A 7107-nucleotide genomic window follows, 5' to 3' on the forward strand; every position below is an offset into this window, starting at 1 on the left:
TAAGTAGCCCTAACCCTTAACCTTACCCTAAACCTAACCTCAACACTGTAGAATGGGTAGTCGGAGAAATGAGCCGTCGGACTTGTGGGCAGTCGGACTGACGTATGCTCCCCGCTCTGTTTTACGGAACGTGAAGGTAGAGACTCCAGCGAGCATAAAGTGCATCCCAGGGGCCAGAGCGGGCGGCGTTGAGGCTAATCTGAAGCTGCTGGCATGTAAACGTATGGTTAAATAAGATTGTAATCCATGTCGGCGGTAATGACACCCGGCTTCGCCAGTCGGAGTTAACTAAGGTTAATATGGCTTCGGTGTGCAACTTTGCAAAGACAATGTCGGACTCCGTAATTTTCTCTGGCCCGTTGCCCAATTTAGCGAGTGACGATATGTTTAGCCGCATGCATTCCATCGCTGGATGTCTAGGTGGTGCTTAGATAACGACGTGGCTTACATAGATAACTGGACCTCCTTCTGGGGAAAGACTGGTCTGATTTGGAGAGATGGCGTCCATCCTACTTTGGATGGCGCATCTCTCCTATCTAGGAACATAGGGCACTTTATTAGCCATGCTAATGTTACGCCCCTGTAAAGGGGAATAATAAATGAAAAACACAGACACGATGTTGCTTCAGTCACATCCAGTGTTGTAATGTACTTATACAAAAATACACAATTTTATCAGCATCACATTGCTATTAAACCAGCAACTGTTATAGCAACTGTTATCTCAAAATATTGCTCAATTAGAAAAATAAAGCATTGTACTAGAAACATAAAATATCTTTACAATGGTGTAAATCAGAATTGACAAACTGTACTTTCAAATGGACAGTAAACTGTATAGTAATATAAACTCTGTTTTATATCTGCTTCTGTTCAAATATAAATTAAAGTATATCACATCTCGCATGTGTAGTATTCATAACCAAACTTATATCTTGCAAAATGGAAGCTATTAACATCACTCTTTTACTCATACAAATAAAATAATAACAGTGCTACATGTTTATCATGAAATATTCTCATTAAATGTCAAATATTGCACACAAATGGCACAACTACACCTTTGAAACAATGTCGTCCCTGCCGCACAACGCAGCTAGCATGAAAACTACGGTGAGTTTAGCATAGAGTTTAGCATTCACGTAAACAAAACATAATGGCTCTCAAAGTTACTGTAAACTCCATTATTTTACTTCCTACTTTATCTTTCACGGCACAGAAAACATAGAAACACGTTACAACTGATTGTGTTCACTTTTCTTACCTGTAAAGGGGAATAATAAATGAAAAACACAGACACGATGTTGCTTCAGTCACGTCCAGTGTTGTAATGGACGAGTGAAAACACTGTCTTCCCCTCTACCGTCTTAGCTCAGACACAAGCAATCAAAACCCGAACACCAGAGGTGATTTGAGGATTAGCTTTCAGAAATAACTTATAAGAAGAAACACTTTAGGAAATAATATAAAACAATAATCAGAGAGCTTTTCAAAAATAGAATAAGGAATTCGTTATGTTTTAAACACAGATATCCTTTTTAACTTGTCACTCTGCTTGTTTGACTAGGAGACCAGAGTAGCAGATAACAGATCACTCGATCAGCAGATCACAATGAGTTTCACCTTAATCCACTTTTTTAAACCTTTATCATTACTTATGATGTTATGTTTTTAACCATGTACTTCCATGAATTAAAGATTATTTTTCTTACCGTTTTTAGCAAAACCACATAAGTTTTAAAACCTTTCAGCATTTTTTAACAGCACTTTTTAACACTTTTTTTAACCATTACACTAACCCCTGACAAGCACCCAGAGTTCAGACCAGCAGGCAGAGCCGCAGTTTAACACGCCCCTCTGCTGTTTCCTTCTTGTTGTCACCCACCCAGCCTATAGAAACTGTGTCTGCCTCAAGGCTGTCTAAGCCTAAACCCAAATCTAGAGGAGTTATAGCAACTTAGTTAAAATCAAAACCACTGCTCCAGCAAGCCAAACTAATAGAACTATTAAATGTGGTTTGCTCAATATTCGTTCTCTCCCATCCAAGTCTCTCCTAGTGAATGGCTTACAAGTCACCATATTGATATATTAACACTCACTGAGACCTGGTTGCAGCAAGATGAATATCTTAGTTTGAATGAATCTACCCCTCCTAGTTACATTAACTGTCATGTGCCTCATAACACTGGCAGAGGAGGAGGAGTGGCTGCTTTATCAGTCAAATCTGATTATCAGCCCTAGACATAATAGTTCATATAATACATTTGAAAGCCTTTCTGTCAGCCTCTCTCACCCAGACTGGAAAGCAGAAAAACCACTCTTACTTGCTGTAGTGTATCGTCCTACTGCACCTTATTCTGAGTTCCTAGACGAATTCCCTGACTTTCTGTCAAATTTAGCAATGAGCTCAGACAAAGTCATTATAGTGGGTGACTTTAACATTCATGTGGACGTCGATGATGATTGTCTGGCTACTGCGTTCAAGTCACTTTTGGATTCAGTCGGCTTCTCTCAGAGGGTAAACAAACCCACTCACACTTTTAATCATATCCTTGATTTAGAACTAACTTATGGAATAGAAGCTGACCATGTCACAGTTCTTCCTCAGAACCCCGTCTTGTCTGACCATTCTTTAATAACATTTGAATTTACTTTAACAAATTATATCCTACCTGGGGAAAAATCCCGCTACAGTAGATGTCTATCAGACACTGCTGTTTCTAGATTTAAAGATCGTAATTCCATCAGAGCTGCCACATCCGGTAACAATATTATGGGCAGTTATGCTGATTCGACTCCCACACAGGTGGACTATATTGTGGATAGCACTGCAGCAGCACTCCTTGGGACACTTGATGCTGTAGCCCCCCTGAAAAAGAAAGTTATCAACCAGAAAAGAATAGCTCCCTGGTACAGCCCAAACCTGCGCGCTTTGAAACAGAAGACCAGACAGCTGGAAAGGAAAACACATTCCAGCCAACATGAGGAAGACCGTCAAGCCTGGAAGGATAGTTAATTAATATATAAAAAAGAACTCCGTAATGCTAGAAGCAATTATCTGTTCATCTCTAATAGAAAAGAATAAGAACAACCCCAGGTTCCTTTTCAACACTGTGGCCAGGCTAACCAAGAACCATAGTGTTGTTGAGCCATCCATCCCTCCAGCTCTCAGCAGTAATGATTTCCTAACTTTCTTTACCGAAAAGATTGTTAATATTAGAACGAAGGTTGCCAGTAATGGAGCACAGATTACGGTACCCATAGAAGCACCTCCCAGACTTGGTACACACTTGGACAGCTTCTCTCCCATCGACCTGTCAGACTTAACTTCTGCAATTACCTCTTCCAAGTCAGCCACATGTCTGCTGGATCCAGTCCCGACAAGACTACTTAAGGATATCTACATGAACATCTGCACAGCAACGAGCTCTTTGAAGCTTTCCAATCTGGATTCAGAGAACACCATAGCACTGAAACAGCACTTGTCAAAGTCTCTAATAATCTTCTCGTAGCTTCAGACAGAGGTCTCGTCGCTGTACTTTTACTTTTGGACCTCAGTGCTGCATTCGACACCATCGACCACAGCATCCTGCTGCAGAGACTGGATCATGAAATTGGGATTAAAGGACCTGCCCTAAAATAGTTTAAGTCATACTTATCTGACAGGTTTCAATTTGTTAATGTTAATAACGACCACTCAGAGTACAGCAGAGTTACGTATGGTGTACCACAGGGTTCAGTCTTAGGGCCAATTCTCTTCATTCTTTACATGCTCCCATTAGGTGACATCACCCGGAAGCACTCAATCAATTTTCACTGTTATGCGGATGATACACAACTCTACTTGTCCATGGGGCCAGATGACAGAAGCCGCCTCATCAATCTGCAAGACTGCCTGAAAGACATTAGATCCTGGATGTCCTCTAACTTCTTGCTACTGAATTCAGATAAAACTGAGGTCATCGTGTTTGGACCTAAACATCTCAGGGACACTCTCTCTAATCAGATCGCTACTCTAGATGGCATCACCCTGACCCCGAGTACAACTGCGAGGAACCTTGGAGTCATGTTTGACCAGGACCTTTCCTTCAGCTCCCACATAAAACACGTGACTAGGACCGCCTTCCATCTGCGCAGTATCATTAGGAATATCCTCTCCCAGAGTGATGCTGAGAAACTAGTGCATGCATTTATCACTTCTAGGTTAGACTAATGCAACTCTCTCCTGTCAGGATGTCCGAAAAACTCTCTAAAGAGTCTCCAGCTGGTCCAGAACGCTGCAGCGAGGGTTTTGACAGGAGTTAGGAAGAGAGAGCACATCTCTCCCACTTTAGCTTCTCTCCACTGGCTTCCTGTAGGATTTAGAATAAACTTCAAAATCCTTCTGCTGACTTATAAGGCTCTTAATGATAAAGCTCCGTCCTATCTGAAAGAAGTAATCATTCCTTACTGTCCTACCAGAGCACTCCGCTCCCAGAATGCAGGTCTGTTAGTGACTCCCGGTGGCCCTCATTTATCAAACTTGCGCAGGATCTGGTGTAAATTCTGGTGTAAATATCAGTGTACGCCAAGTGTCACGTGTGATTTACTAAAAGTGTGTACGCTGCCGATTTCGGCGTAGAACCGGCGTGGTGGTGATAAATCCGGCGGCTGAAAACAAGCGTAATTTAAATGTCACGCCGATATATTCCTGCTTTAGAGGCGTCGCCCTGCCCCTTTTACGACATGGAGACACGGAAGACGGCCAAGAAGAGGGACTTTACTGACATTACCGCATTGAACAGGGAGAGGGCGGCAACATTAAATATCTGGACATTGATAGATTGATAGTTTTTGTGATTGATAAGCGTCATCCCGGTGGATGGAGGCTGCAGACGCACGTGTCACCAACCACGTCAGGAAACCCAGCGACCTCATGAAATGCTCTTGCAGTTTATTAAACACAAGTGATTGAGGAGAAATCATATAGGCATATTATTATAACCATCAGCACCGCTGGCATGGTTCGGCTGATGGAGGGATGTGAAACACCGGCCCGATCTCCCGCTGACAGGTCCCGGTGACGGGAAAAAAAAAAAAAAGAAATACTCCGCCGTGGAGATCAGCTGCACCTGGACAGGTAGCGGAGCTCTCCCTCCTCAACCCGGGCTCCGGTGCCCGGCAGAGAGAGAGACTGAGGAGCCGTCCGGTCATGCTCTGGTGCTGCAGATGTTGGTTTGTGTGTGTGATCTACAATAACAGGTCTGTCTGTCATTGACTGTTTCTGTTTACACAGCTGATTAATGAGCATCTGTCACGTCGTGGTTTTTGCTCAAAATAAAAGTCGAGTTAAATTTTCAACACGGACTTGGTGGTATCGTTTCTTTTCTTTTTTTTTTGGGCTACTTTTTTATCTTTTTATCAATATAAACAACAACAACACGTGGTCCACATCGCTGCGTTATTAGACTAATGGTTTAATAAACATTTTGACACAGCAGCACTCCTTCCTGCATGTTCTACGCTGGTTCCAAATGTGCGTACACCTGGTCAGAGCTGGCGTGAGATTTGTGCGTACCGTACGCTCACGCTCAGATTGATAAATGCCGATCCTTGCGGTGAATGTGGTGTACACCCATTTTTTTGGTGTACGCAAGTTTGATAAATGAGGGCCAGTATCTCTAAAAACAGACTGTGAGGTAGAGCCTTCAGTTACCGGGCTCCTTTACTGTGGAACCAGGTCTCTCCATGGGTCAAAGAGGCAGACACTCTAACTACATTTTAGTCTAGACTTAAGACCTTCCTTTATGACAGGGCTTTTAGTTAGGGCATTTTATAGCTACGCTGCTATAGGCTTAGACTGCTGGGGGACACATCTGGTTACACAGAGCCCTCTCCTCTCCTCTCCCCTCCTCTCCTCTCCCCTACCCTCCCCTCCACTCCCCTCCTCTCCTCTCCCCTCCCCTCCCCTCCCCTCCTCTCTTCTCCTCAGTATATTTTTGAACTGTCATTTTCTGTTGTACTTTGTAGTTTGGCCTTGGTGTCTCGCACTTTCTCTGTGTTTCCGCAGATCCACCGGAGCTCCATCTCTCTGCACCAGCCGCCGCCTGCACCCCCCCCTCAGTCGATGTGAGGGTCTAAGGACAAAGGATGTTGTTACGATGCCATGTGAAGCCCTTTGAGACAAACTGTTTGTAAAAATGGGCTATACAAATAAAATTACCTTGCCCTTGCCTTGCCTTGCCTTGCCTTTTATCATAAGGAAAGCCATTACGATAGAATTGGTGCTTTTACTTTGTAAACAGGAAGTGAACCTACCCTCACTGTAGCTAGCTTTAAACCGCCGTTTTGACTGCTCTCGTCCCGTTAACGGCATTTAACCGTTCAATATGCCTTACCGGAGAGTCTTGCCAGCTCTGAGATCGGCCTGGTTCATTGTAAAACATTTATTTATTGATGTAAATGTGGTGTTTTCTGTGCGTACAGACCCCAAGGCAGTGCTGCTCTTCTGTCTATGTTTTTTTATTCAAATAAACTTATGCTACAGCCACAATTGTTAGATTTCATCAATGAGACTAACATTTATCCCCTAAAAAGAGTTTAACCAGCCGGTGGTAAACTTCTAAAAGCCATCGGGTAAGTTAATTAGCGGTCGTTTTCTCCCCGGGGTGACGACCGTAGGCTGGCCGGCGGAGCACGCCAGGAGCCGGGCTGCTTGCTCTATGATGTCGCGGTCGCTGCTCGGACCTGGAGCTTCACTTTTCCGAAAAACATCGGGGCAAACTTCTAAACAGCCGTCGTTTGGATAAACTAACCGCACATTGGGGATCTAAACAGTTACTTTCTCGCATGAAAAAATATTAAACCTTAATAAAGTCACGTAATAACAGGCTTCAGCAGGAACATTTCTGTTGTCGGTCGTCGTGCAGTTATGACGCTTCCAGTGACGATACTCATCGGCCAATCAGTGGAAGGCAGTCGGCTGACGTCACGTTTTAGTAACGCTTCGGCTCGCTTGGAACCAGGGCTGAGGTGATACCAAAAGTGTACCTGGTTGCAGGTACTGCGTGCTAGTGGAAACACGCAAATAGCTCGCTGAGCCATAGCGCGCTAGTGGAAACGCGCCAT

General features: G+C 43.7%; 1 pseudogene; it reads left to right on the forward strand.

Moving 5' to 3' along the window:
* Positions 1 to 1071: 1071 nt before the first annotated feature.
* LOC146970128 (uncharacterized) lies at positions 1072 to 3407 on the forward strand (annotated as a pseudogene).
* The last annotated feature ends 3700 nt before the right edge of the window (positions 3408 to 7107 follow it).

This window comes from Trachurus japonicus, chromosome 17 (genome assembly GCF_045865225.1).
Source record: "Trachurus japonicus isolate A0001 chromosome 17, Traja_1.0".
NCBI classification, from domain to species: domain Eukaryota; kingdom Metazoa; phylum Chordata; class Actinopteri; order Carangiformes; family Carangidae; genus Trachurus; species Trachurus japonicus.